The following is a 12,459-nucleotide window of genomic DNA, read 5'->3' on the forward strand; positions in this document are numbered from 1 at the left end:
ACATGTAATTGGAAATTTAATTTATGTAGTAAACATTTCTCCAGGCTTTTCTCCAGGTTTAGAAAGTAGAGATGAGGTGGGCTTATACTAAATATTATTGTACAAATTCAGTAACAATTTCTGAACCTCAAGTCTCTATGTGAAATTTAAGTCATCCCAGCCTTGTATATTGTCCTCGGTAATCCCTTCAAGTCACATTCCATAGCGCCCAGGTGTTCTTGTCAACTTACAAAAGCCCTGCCAGCTCATTTTCTATCTATTATTTTCTCCTTTCTCTCTTCTTTTATCAAAGCTAATGCAGAGACATGTGCTGTCCATAAAATTTCATAAGATTACCCACTGCGGTCATTGTTTCAGCTGGCACTCATTCTAGAGTGTTTTAAGGCTCCACCACTGTGAGAAAACCACCATGCTGTGACAAACCAACCATGCCTGATTCTCCCCTGATGTACTAGGGTCCAGGGGGGATCGATGCCCCTGTCATTTTTGCAGATGCCCAATGCTGAATTCTGTGCCATGATTCAGAACTTAAGTCTGGATTTAAGGAGAATAATAAAAGTTAATATGGACAGAAACCTCAATAGTTAAAAATAAAGCAAACCAAAAATACTTCAATACAAGCAAACTCCATGGGTGTGTGGTATGTATTTTGAAAAAATATGAATTGAGAGAAAATAACATTTAAAAACATTTAAGTGCAGCACTCAGACATCTCAGGAGCACAATTGAAAGGATGTATGTGTAAATTCCATATACAAATATTTATAGAAAAATTTCAGGGGGGTGGGCCTAAGGTGGTGGAGGAATAGGATGGGAAGACCACTTTCTCCCTCACAATTTCATCAAAAGAACTTTTCAACGCTGAGTAAATTTCACAAAACAACTTCTGAATGTTGGCAGAGGACATCAGGCACCCAGAAAAGCAGATCATTGTCTTCAAAAACAGGTAGGAAAAAATATAAAAGATGAAAAAGGAGACAAAAGAGGTAGGGAGGGAGCTCCATCCTGGGAAGAGAATCTTAAGAAGAGAGGTTTCCAAACACCAAGAAACACTCTCGCTGCCGAGTCTGTGGTGAGCCTTGGAAGCACAGAGGGCAACATAACAGGAAGGAAAAATAAATAATTAAAACCAACAGATTACAAGCCCAAAAGTAACTCCCCCAGCAGAGAAGCAGCACAGACGCCTGCATCTGCCACTAGCAAGGGGGGCTGGACAGGGAGGCGCAGGAGGCACAGGCCACAGTGCTTTGTAAGATTTGGGCCAGAACACCCCATGCATAACCAGAGCAAACTAACTTGGGCTAGCAAACCAGACTGTGGGATAGCTACCACGCAAAAAGCTCGAACATAAGACACCACCAGGACCATGCACAGAACAAAGGACGGAACAGAAATAGCCAGCTGCAGACCATCCCCCTCCTGTGACAGGCAGCCAGAGCCATAAGGGCTGGAAGGGGGCAATTGCAGCCCAAGAGAGACATTGCCTACCAAAATGCAAGCAGGCTTCTTTGCTAACTGAAACTTCTGGGGGGTTCTGGACAGTCATCAGCTGCCAGAGAAGGGACACCAGCGATACACTCTGAAAACTGAGCAGCAGAGACTGGAAAGGTGATAAGTTGCAGCGATTGCACTCACCAAACACCTGAGCTACTCGGACCTGGGAAGGGCACAAAACACAGGCCCAACCAAATCTGCACCTCTGAGGGCTACCTGAGCGCCAAACCTGAGTGGCTTAGACCGAGGAGGTGCATGCAGTCTAGGGCTGGCTTTAGATGGTTCCCGGTGGAGCAATATAGAGCCTGAGCGGTGTGCACCCCGAGCAGGGGCAGGCCCAGCGGGGCTAAGACACTGCAAGCACATACAGTGTTACTCATTTGCACCACCCCTCCCTCCCGAAAGCACGAATGAACCAGTGAGCCCCACTCACCCACCAAAAAAAGTGTCCACCACCACCACCCACCCCCCCCCCCCCCCCGTGACAGGGTGGAAATCAGACACTGAAGAGACCAGCAAACAGAAGAAGTTAAACAGAGGGAACCGCCTTGGAAGTGACCCCACACTGCCCACAACACTAGAGAAAGGGCCAGATATATCTTTACTATTTTTATGATCATTCTTTTTGTTGTTGTTGTTGTTGATATTGTTATGTGATTGTTTTTTCTTTTCTTTTCCCTCTTCTTTTTTTTAACCATTTTAAATTTGTAAGTCCTCTATTTCTCCTTTAATTTTTATTTTTATAAACTACTATTACTTTTCAAAAAAAAAAAAAGACCCAATTTTTAAAGCAAACACCGTATATACTCTTTTTGTGGTTGTTGTTGTTGTTTTTAATAATTCTGGGGGCTTTTTTTTCTTTTTCTTCTCTTTCTTCTTCTTTTCTTTAATATTGTATTTTTGAAAATCCAACCTTTACTCTAGATTTTTAATCTTTGCTTTTTGGCTTTTGTTGTCAATTTTGTACATTTAAAAACCCAATCTTCAGTACGCAATTTTACCTGAGAGTGAGATTACTGGCTTGATCACTCTCTCCTCCTTTGGACTCTCCTTTCTCTCCACCAGGTGGCCTCTGTCTCTTCCTCCCCCTTCATTCTCTACCCAATTCTGTGAATCTCTGTGTCTTCCAGAAGGCGGAGAACACTTAGGGAACTGATTACTGGCTGGATCTGTCTCTCCTATTCATTTCCCTCTTTTATCCTCCTGGCCACCTCTGTCTACTTCCTCCCTCTCCTCTTCCCTGTATAACTCCGTGAACACCTCTGAGCAGACCAGACTGAGGAATGCACATAAGGAAGTGACTACTGGCTAGCTTGCTCTCTCCTGTTTTGAACCCACCTCATCTCATTCCAGTCACCTCTAACTACACCCTCCCTCTTCTTTTCTCCATGTAACTCAATGAACCTCTCATGGTGTCCCTCAATGTGGAGAAACTTTTCATCTTTAACTTAGATGTTTTATCATCAGTACTGTATAGATGGAGAAGTCTAGAGGCTACTGTAAAAATAAAACTGAAAACCAGAAGCAGGAGGCTTAAGTCCAAAGCCTGAGAACATCAGAGAACTCCTGAATTCAGGGAACATTAATTGATATGAGCTCATTAAACGCCTCCATACCTACACTGAAACCAAGCTCAACACAAGGGCCAACAAGTTCCAGAGCAAGTCATACCATTCAAATTCCCCAGCAACACAGGAACACACCCCTGAGCTTCAATATACAGGCAGCTCAAAGTTACTCCAAAACCATTGACGTGTCATAAAACATTACTGGTCACTCCATTGCACTCCAGAGAGAAGAAATCCAGCTCCACCCACCAGAACTCCAACACAAGCCTCCCTAACCAAGAAACCTTGACAAGCCACTGATAAAACCCCACCCACAGTGAGGAAGCTCCATATTAAAGAGAACTCCACAAATTCCCAGAATATAGAAAGGCCACACCAAACACAGCAATATAACCAAGATGAAGAGACAAAGTATACCCAGCAGATAAAGGAACAGGAGAAATGCCCACCAAACCAAACAAAGGAGGAAGAGATAGGGAATCTACCTGAGAAAGAATTCTGAATACTGATAGAGAAAATGATCCAAAATCTTGAAATCAAAATGGAAACACAGATAAACAGCCTGGATACAAGGACTGAGAAGATGCAAGAAAGGTTTAACAAGGAACTAGAAGAAATGAGTCAATATATAATGAATAATGCAAGAAATGAGATCAGAAACACTCTGGAGGCAACAAATAGTAGAATAACGGAGGCAGAAGATAGAATTAGTGAAATAGAAGATAGACTGGTAGAAATAAATCAGTCAGAGAAGAAAAAAAGAAAAACGAATTAAAAGAAATGAGGACAATCTCAGAGAACTCCAGGACAATATGAAACGCTCCAAAATTTGAATTATAGGAGTCCCAGAAGAAGAAAACAAAAAGAAAGACCATGAGAAAATCCTTGAGGAGATAATAGTTGAAAATTTCCCTAAAATGGGGAAGGAAATAATCACCCAAGTCCAAGAAACCCAGAGAGTCCCAAATAGGATAAACCCAAGGCGAAACACCCCAAGACACATATTAATCAAATTAACAAAGATCAAACTCAAAGAACAAATATTAAAAGCAGCAAAGGAAAAACAACAAATAACACACAAGGGGATTCCCATAAGGATAACAGCTGATCTTTCAATAGAAACTCTTCAGGCCAGAAAGCAATGGCAGAACATACTTAAAGTGATGAAAGAAAATAATCTACAGCCCAGATTACTGTACCCAGCAAGGATCTCATTCAAATATGGAGAAATCAAAAGCTTTACAGACAAGCAAAAGCTGAGAGAATTCAGTACCACCAAACCAGCTCTCCAACAAATGCTAAAGGATATTCTCTAGACAGGAAACACAAAAAGGGTGTATAAAATCGAACCCAAAACAATAAAGTAAATGGTAATGGGATCATACTTATCAATAATTACCTTAAATGTAAATGGGTTGAATGCCCAAACCAAAGACTGGCTGAATGGATACAAAAACAAGATCCCTATATATACTGCCTACAATAGACTCACCTCAAAACAAGGGACACATACAGACTGAAAGTGAAGGTCTGGAAAAAGATATTCCATGCAAATAGAGACCAAAAGAAAGCAGGAGTATTAATACTCATATCCGATAAAATAGACTAAAACAAAGGCTGTGAAAAGAGACAAAGAAGGACAGTACATAATAATCAAAGGATCAATCCAAGAAGAAGATGTAACAATTATAAATATATATGCACCCAACATAGGAGCACCGCAATATGTAAGACAAATGCTAGCAAGTATGAAAGGGGAAATTAACAGTAACACAATAATAGTGGGAAACTGCAATACCCCACCCACACCTATGGACAGATCAACTAAACAGAAAATTAACAAAGAAACATAAACTTTAAATGATATAATAGACCAGTTAGACCTAATTGATATCTCTAGGACATATCACCCCAAAACAATGAATTTCACCTTTTTCTCCAGTGCGCACGGAACCTTCTCCAGGATAGATCACATCCTGGGCCATAAATCTAACCTTGATAAATTCAAAAAAATTGAAATCATTCCAAGCATCTTTTCTGACCATAATGCATTAAAATTAGATTGTAATTACAGGAGAACAACTATTAAAAATTCCAACTTATGGAGGCTGAACAACACACTTCTGAATAACCAACAAATCACAGAAGAAATCAAAAAAGAAATCAAAATATGCATAGAAACTAATGAAAATGAAAACACAACAACCCAAAACCTGTGGGACACGATAAAAGCAGTGCTAAGAGGAAAGTTCATAGCAATACAGGCATACGTCAAGAAACAAGTCAAATAAATAACCTAACTCTACATCTAAAGCAACTAGAAAAGGAAGAAATGGAGAACCCCAGAGTTAGTAGAAGGAAAGAAATCTTAAAAATTAGGGCAGCAATAAATGCAAAAAGAACAAAAGAGACCATAGCAAATATCAACAAAGCCAAAAGCTGATTCTTTGAAAGGATAAATAAAATTGACAAACTGTTAGACAGACTCATCAAGAAACAAACGGAGAAAAATTAAATCAATAAAATTAGAAATGAAAATGGAGAGATTACAACAGACAATACAGAAATACAAAGGCTCATAAGAGACTACTATCAGCAATTATATGCCAATAAAATGGACAACGTGGAAGAGATGGACAAATTCTTAGAAAACTACAACTTTCCAAAACTGAACCAGGAAGAAATAGAAAATCTTAACAGACCCATCACAAGCATGGAAATTGAAACTGTCAGCAGAAATCTTCCATCAAACAAAAGCCCAGGTCCAGACAGCTTCACAGCTGAATTCTACCAAAAATTTAGAGAAGAGCTAACACCTGTCCTACTCAAACTCTTCCAGAAAATTGAAGAGGAAGGTAAACTTCCAAACTCATTCTATGAGGTCACCATCACCCTAATACCAAAACCTGACACAGATGCCACAAAGAAAGAAAACTACAGGCCAAATCACTGATGAACATAGATGCAAAAGTCTTCAACTCCACTGATGAACATAGATGCAAAAATTCTTAACAAAATTCTAGCAATCAGAATCCAACAACACATTAAAAAGATCATACATCATGACCAAGTGGGCTTTATCCCAGGGATGCAAGGATTCTTCAATATCTGCAAATCAATCAATGTAATTCACCACATTAACAAATTGAAAAATAAAAGCCATATGACTATCTCAATAGATGCAGAGAAGGCCTTTGACAAAATTCAACACCCATTTATGATAAAAGCTCTCCAGAAAGCAGGAATAGAAGGAACATACCTCAACATAATAAAAGCTATATATGACAAACCCGCAGCAAACATTATCCTCAATGGTGAAAAATTGAAAGCATTTCCCCTAAAGTCAGGAACAAGACAAGGGTGCCCACTTTCACCGCTACTATAAAACATAGTTCTGGAAGTTTTGGCCACAGCAATCAGAGCAGAAAAAAGAAATAAAAGAAATCCAAACTGGAAATGAAGTAAAACTCTCACTGTTTGTAGATGACATGGTCCTCTGCATAGAAAACTCTAAAGACTCCACCAAAAAATTACAAGAGCTAAGCAATGAATATAGTAAAGCTGCAGGATATAAAATCAACACACAGAATCCCTTGCATTCCTATACAATAATAATGAGAAAGCAGAAAAAGAAATTAAGGAAACAATTCCATTCACCATTGCAACGAAAAGAATAAAATACTTAGGAATATATCTACCTAAAGAAACTAAAGACCTATATATAGAAAACTATAAAACACTGATGAAAGAAATCAAAGAGGACACTAATAGATGGAGAAATATACCATGTTTATGGATCGGAAGAATCAATATAGTGAAAATGAGTACACTACCCAAAGCAATCTACAGATTCAATGCAATCCCTATCAAGCTACCAACGGTATTTTTCACAGAACTAGAACAAATAATTTCAAGACTTGTATGGAAATACAAGAAACCTCGAATAGCCAAAGCAATCTTGAGAAATAAGAATGGAACTGGAGGAATCAACTTGCCTGACTTCAGGCTCTACTACAAAGCCGCAGTCATCAAGACAGTATGGTACTGGCACAAAGACAGAAATATAGATCAATGGAACAAAATAGAAAGCCCAGAGATAAATCCACACACCTATGGACACCTTATCTTTGACAAACGAGGCAAGAACACACAATGGAGTAAGAACAATCTCTTTCACAAGTGGTGCTGGAAAAACTGGTCAACCACTTGTAAAAGAATGAAACTAGATCACTTTCTAACACCACACACAAAAATAAACTCAAAATGGATTAAAGATCTAAACATAAGACTGCAAAGTATAAAACTCCTAGAGGAGAACATAGGCAAAACACTCTCCAACATAATACACAGCAGGATCCTCTATGATCCACCTCCCAGAATTCTGGAAATAAAAGCAAAAATAAACAAATGGGATCTAATTAAAATTAAAAGCTTCTGCACAACAAAGGAAACTATAAGCAAGGTGAAAGACAGCCTTCTGAATGGGAGAAAATAATAGCAAATGAAGCAACTGACAAACAACTAATCTCAAAAATATACAAGCAACTCCTGCAGCTCAATTCCAGAAAAATAAACGACCCAATCAAAAAATGGACCAAAGAACTAAATAGACATTTCTCCAAAGAAGACATATGGATGGCTAACAAACACATGAAAAGATGCTCAACATCACTCATTATCAGAGAAATGCAAATCAAGACCACAATGAGGTACCACTTCACACCAGTCAGAATGGCTGCACTCCAAAAGTCTGCAAGCAATAAATGCTGGAGAGGATGTGGAGAAAAGAGAACTCTCTTACACTGTTGGTGGGAATGCAAACTAGTACAGCCACTATGGAGAACAGTGTGGAGATTCTTTAAAAAATTGCAGATAGAACTGCCATATGACCCAGCAATCCCAATGCTGGGTATACACACCGAGGAAACCAGAATTGAAAGAGACACGTGTACCCCAATGTTCATCGCAGCACTGTTTAGAATAGCCAGGACATGGAAACAACCTAGATGTCCATCAGCAGATGAATGGATAAGAAAGCTGTGGTACATATACAAAATGGAGTATTACTCAGCTGTTAAAAAGAATGCATTTGAATCCGTTCTAATGAGATGGATGAAACTGGAGTCGATTATACAGAGTGAAGTAAGCCAGAAAGGAAAACACCAATACAGTATACTAACACATATATATGGAATTTAGAAAGATGGTAATGACGACCCTGTATGTGAGACAGCAAAAGAGACACAGATGTATAGAATGGACTTTTGGAACATGAGGGAGAGGGAGAGGGTGGGATGATGTGGGAGAATGGCACTGAAACATGTATACTATCATGTAAGAAACAAATCACCAGTCTATGTTCAATACAGGATACAGGATGCTTGGGGCTCGTACACAGGGAATATCCAGAGAGATGATATGGGGTGGGAGGTGGGAGGGGGGTTCAGGATTGGGAACTCATGTACACCCGTGGTGGATTCATGTCAATGTATGGCAAAACTAATACAGTATTATAAAGTAAAATAAAGTAAAAATAAAAATTAAAAAAAAGAAAAATGTCAGTGCTATTTTTCCTTCTTTATTATGTTTCATATTGTATTACATTCAACAGTTAAAACTAAAAAAAAAAGGATTCAACAGTAGCAAAGGGAAGAGATTATTTGCCTTAAAATTCAAGATCAATAAAGACAAGCATTAATATATAATAAATATAAAATAATAAATATATATTTATTATTAAATATATAAAAATAAATGTAAAAATATTTTGTATTCTAAAATCTCCATTCTGAAACAACTGAAAAAAAATATCAGTTTGAGGAATACTCTGAACATAAATGCAATTCATTGTTACTGTACTGATTATTTATTTTTAAACAAGGTTTAAATTAGAAGATGAAAATAATTATAGTAATGTAAACTTTAAATAATTAAAAGTAAATTGCTATAATAATTGTTATTCTAATGGTGAATTAAATGATTAATATAAGAAATGCTTCAGGAAATATAAAGTTTTTAAGTATTTGAAAACATGTCTGACTGAATAAGTCTGACAGAGAGTAGTTATTCCAAAGAAAAATTTCACAAAACTGTCTATATATTAAAAAAAAAAAAAGAAAGAAACTTCCAAAAAATCCCACTTGTCAAATTGCCTGAAAATATCAAGACTGACTGAAAAGTGTTTTTGTGACCAAAAATTACAAATTTACTAGATATCACGTTTTCCTAAGAGGCTGAAATATTCTAAAATTAGTATAATTGTTAACTCTTCAAAAAAGCCTAAAAGTTGTAGAGTCGAAGGAAGATAACGCTTTCAAGATATGATAACTTGTACTATGTGAGAGTCCCCTTGGACTGCAAGGAAATCCAACCAGTCCATTCTAAAGGAGATTGGTCCTGGGTGTTCTTTGGAAGGAATGATGCTAAAGCTGAAACTCCAGTACTTTGGCCACCTCATGCAAAGAGGTGAGTCACTGGAAAAGACTCTGATGCTGGGAGGGATTTGGGGAAAGAGGAGAAGAGGACGACAGAGGATGAGATGGCTGGATGGCATCACGGACTCGATGGATGTGAGTCTGAGTGAACTCCAGGAGTTGGTGATGGACAGGGAGGCCTGGTGTGCTGCAATTCATGGGGTCGCATAGAGCCGGACATGACTGAGCGACTGAACTGAACTGAACCACACCACAAAATTGCATGAGGCAAACCCCTAAAAATGAAACTCTTTGAGGATATTTCATTGGCATTACAGACTTTCATAATTCTTATTTTCTAGTAAAGTCAGCCCTTCCAATGAACATACCTACTAACATAGCTTCTCACCTAGCAGATTACATCAAACTAGAAAAAAAAAAAAAACTAGAAAAAGACCTGGAAACGCACCCCCCGCCCCTCCCCCCGCCCTCCCCCCCCGCCCCTACCTGCCCCCCCCCCCCCAAGCCGGGAAAATGAAGTGCTGTGCTAGATAAGTCTGAAATGAGTCTGACCCATGAAGAAACTGATTTGGGGCCAAAATCAAGCTTTTATTTATCATATCTCTCATACAGCTGTGTTATCAGGCATAGGAAGGACAGGCATACTCCCTCAGTAAAGGTGGGGATCCTTAGAATTAGCTCTAAGGTAATCCTGAATATTCACTGGAAAGACTGATGGTGAAGCTGAAGCTCCAGTTTTTTGGTCATCTGATGCAAACAGACAACTCACTGGAAAAGTCCCTGATCCTGGGAAAGATCAAGGGCATAAGGGGCAGAAGGTGTCAGAGGAAGAGATAGCTGGATGGAATGACTGATGCAATGAACATGAACACTTGGGCAAACTCTGGGAGATGGTGAGGGACAGGGACACCTGGCATGAGATCACAAAGTTAGACATGACTGGGTGACTGAACAACAACAAGATAGGGTGGCCATGTGGAGATATCTTGAATATGTATACATGTTATGGGTGATTAAGGATGAATTCAGTAAGTTGCATTGTATGGTCTATTTGAAATACCTACCATATGCATAAAAGACAGTAAAGGGAAATCTTAGTGTCTAGTAAATTAGGAAAAAAATGGCTTCATAATTTTCACTTTTAAGATATAGTAAGCATATTCAAAAGCAGAGACATTACTTTGCTGACCAAGGTCCGTCTAGTCAAGGCTATGGTTTTTCCAGTAGTCATGATGGATGTGAGAGTTGGACTGTGAAGAGGGCTGAGCACAAAGAATTGATGCTTTTGAACTGTGGTGTTGGAGAAGACTCTTGAGAGTCCCTTGGTCTGCAAGGAGATCCAACCAGTCCATTCTGAAGGAGATCAACCCTGGGATTTCCTTGGAAGGAATGATGCTAAAGCTGAGACTCCAGTACTTTGGCCACTTCATGCGAAGAGTTGACTCACTGGAAAAGACTTTGATGCTGGGAGGGATTGGGGGCAGGAGGAGAAGAGGATGACAGAGTATGAGATGGCTGAATGGCATCACCGACTCGATGGACTTGAGTCTGAGTGAACTCTGGGAGTTGGTGATGGATAGTGAGGTCTGGCGTGCTGTGATTCATGGGGTCGCAAAGAGTTGGACACGACTGAGTGACTGAACTGAACTGAACTGAACTGAAGGATAGCAAGGAGAGATAAGAAAGCCTTCATAAATGATCAATGTAAAGAAATAGAAGAAAACAATAGGAGAAAGACTAGAGATCTCTTCAAGAAAATTAGAGATACCAAGGGAATATTTCATGCAAAGATGGGAACAATAAAGGACAGAAATTGTATGGACCTAAGAAAAGCAGAAGATATTAAGAAGAGGTGGCAAGAATACACAGAAGAACTATACAGAAAAGATCTTTATGACCCAGATAAGCACGATGGTGTGATCACTCACCTAGAGCCAAACATCCTGGAATGCAAAGTCAAGTGGGCCTTAGGAAGCATCCCTCCTAGAACAAGGCTAGTGGAGGCGATGGAATTTCAGGTGAACTATTTCAAATCCTAAAATATGATGCAGTGAAAGTGGTGTACTCAATATGTCAGCAAATCTGGAAAACTCAGCAGTGGCCAGAGGACTGGAAAAGGTCAGATTTCATTCCAGTCAGAAAGAAAGACAACGTCAAAGAATGTTATATTAGCACACAATTGCATTCATCTCACATGTTAGCAAAGTAATGCTCAAAATTCTCCAATCCAGGTTTCAACAGCACGTGAACTGTGATTCTTGGTGTTCAAATTGGATTTAGAAAAGACTAAGGAACAAGAGTTCAAATTGCCAACATCTGTGGGATAATAGAAATAGCAAGAGAATTCCAGAAAAACATCTACTTCTGTTTCATTGACTACACTAAAGCCTTTGTCTGTGTGGATCACAACAAACTGTGGAAAATTCTTAAACAATTGGGAATAACAGCCAACCTAACCTGCCTCTTGATTCTGGTTACAAATTGGGAAAGGCTGTATATTGTCATCCTGCTTATTTAAATTCTATGCAGAGTACATCATGCAAAATGCCAGGCTGGATGAAGCACAAGCTGGAATCAAGATTGCCGGGAGAAATATCAATAACCTCAGATATGCAGATGACACAACACTTATGGCAGAAAATTAAGAGGAATTAAAGAGCCTCTTGATGAAAGTGAAAGGGGACAGTTAAAAAGCTGGTTTAAAACTCAACATTCAAAAAATGAAGATCATAGCATACTGTCCCATCAGTTCAAGGCAAATAGATGGGGAAACAATGGAAACAGTGACAGACTTTATTTTGGGGGGCTCCAAAATCACTGCAAATGTTGACTGTAGCTTGCTCCTTGGAAGAAAAGCTAGGCAGCATATTAAAAAACAGAGACATTACTGTGCCAACAAATATCCATCTAGTCAAAGCTACGGTTTTTCTAGTAGTCATATATGGATGGGAAAGTTGGACTGC

Source organism: Capra hircus, chromosome 15, assembly GCF_001704415.2.
Source record: "Capra hircus breed San Clemente chromosome 15, ASM170441v1, whole genome shotgun sequence".
Taxonomy (NCBI): Eukaryota; Metazoa; Chordata; class Mammalia; order Artiodactyla; family Bovidae; genus Capra; species Capra hircus.